The following is a 2,330-nucleotide window of genomic DNA, read 5'->3' on the forward strand; positions in this document are numbered from 1 at the left end:
AGGAGTAGATACCATGGATCAGATGGTTCGATACTATAGTACCAAACGAATGACTCGTAGATGGCCAATGGTTGTCTTCTTCAACATGATAGATATAAGCGCAATGAATGCCATAATTATATGGATCAAACTTCAAACTTCTCTGCAATGCAAGACAGGTCTCCGCCGTGCTCTGCTTATTACGTTAGCGAAATCACTTGCAGGAGTAACAGCTAATAACAACCCCCCTCTTCAGAAACCTGTTTCATCCAATTCGAGTGTTGCCTCAGAAAATACGAACAAGAGAAAGATGGTACTTGTGCCCTTCGGAAAAGGACAGGAAATCTAAGATATACTGCGAAGACTGTCAACAGAGCATTTGTGGTGAACACAGCGTCAATATATGTCTTCAGTGCAAAAAATAAGATAATATTATAATGCTTTCATATTCTTTTCAAATTATTATTATTATTATTATTCCACGAAGAGATTGTCGTGGCGTCTCGTTCAGATCGAACTTCGAGGGCACGTTACAAGCGGCTAAAAAAACACCAAGATGATAAAAACAGATGACGTCTACGCTAAAACAGAGGACATATGCCGAGACTGATGACGTCTATACTAGAACAAATAACACCTATGCTAAATAGAATGGGTTAATATTTTCATCTATCTTTATTTTGCGTGCATTTCAGTAGAATATTGCCAGCAATAGAGAATGCTTTATTGTATGTGTTAATATGTAACCCAAAGAAAACGGATACACCATGCTTTAAGTCTTAGAACAAAGGAATATTTTCAATAAAAGGAAGATTTTTTATTTTGTAATTATCCTAAATGCTTCAAAACATATATTCTCAGTATTTAGCACTTAAAAGACCCTTTATATAGAAAATATTAGAGATATAAAAGAGCCCTTGCGAAAAAATAGGGATCGGGCCTACACGACCCGGTTGGTCTACAACGCTATATATTTTTGTTGGTCTTTCTAGGGTATTAATGGTGTGTCACGCTACCATTTTGGCGGCGTGTGGCAAATTTGTATCATTGCCAGGTATGTATATCGTGTCAGGCAAGAAACATTATGATGCCTTAGGCAGTAAACAAAGTCTCGGAAGGATTACTAGTATTTGAAAAAAAACTAACGGCAGGGCGGGACGCCTGTCGGAGACCACCACTGCCGTGCTTCGAATGGACTATCATGATCCCTTCCCTGAAGAACGTAGCCTACAACACATCTTGACTGTAACATTATCAGCCGCACGCCACCAGACAGATCACATCCATTGAATTAGATCAATCAGCCCACAGGAAAATAAGCCTGGCGTCGTATGGCCCAGCGTCGTCTGCCAACACGCCAAAAATTTTTACACCACCCGGACGGAGCGCGCCGGAGCCGTCCGTATCTGTCCCGTGTGTCGAATCAGCCAACGGTCGAACGGCCACGCGTCGTACGACGATAAATTTTGGAACAGAACTATGCTATATGGAACCTAACCCCAGATGCTGTGAGCTAAAAGTTACGTAATTTAGCGAAGCTGCGGAAGTCACTCGCCGGCGGACGATAGAGTTTGGAACAGAACTATGCTTTCTGAAACCTAACCCCGGATGTTGAGCTAAAAGTGACGGTTTGGTGGTGCACGGCAGGATGCATGCAGTTCCACTGGCGACCTAGGCTGGTTGGTCGCAGTCCGTTGTCCGCAAGTTACAGTTCGAGCTAAAGTCAGGGTATGAAGTGATGATTCGATGCAACGTTCAGTGGTGCATAACCATTACTTTCTGGGCTATTCGCTTCAGAATGTGGTGGCGTAAAGCTTCTAATATTTAAAGCAAGATGATGTCATGGGCTGGTTACCGACGGATGGCTCAATCCGCGGCTGATTGATGGTCATCCGGAAATATGCTAGGCGTTCCTTTCAAGGCTGATTGGTGCACAAATTTAGTGGTGCACGGCTGCGTACCCGGCAGGGCCACAGCTAGAAACTAAATAAATGGTGTTTCAACAAAGCGACTCGACAAAACTTTTCGCTTCGAGCCACTGGTATGTCGAACATGAACTTGTCTTCGCTCCGTGTATGAACGCGTGCAAGAACAGACTAGATAAAGCTATGGAGAAATATATGGTCAGACTTGCAATGCCTAGCACCATATCGAACTTGGGGAAGTCTAGTGGCTATTTCAATCTATCTTTAGTTTTGAAAATATCCGGTCAAAGGACCTGTTTTTAGATCTCCTGTGAATAAGTCACAAAAATATAACAAGAATCGGCGACAGGTCGCATCTCACCTATTCTTCAGCGTCGACATCACTATGATATGATATGCAAGAAAAGATTTTCTGGAATTCTCTCG

This window comes from Hyalella azteca, unplaced genomic scaffold (assembly GCF_000764305.2).
Source record: "Hyalella azteca isolate HAZT.00-mixed unplaced genomic scaffold, Hazt_2.0.2 contig3374, whole genome shotgun sequence".
Taxonomy (NCBI): domain Eukaryota; kingdom Metazoa; phylum Arthropoda; class Malacostraca; order Amphipoda; family Hyalellidae; genus Hyalella; species Hyalella azteca.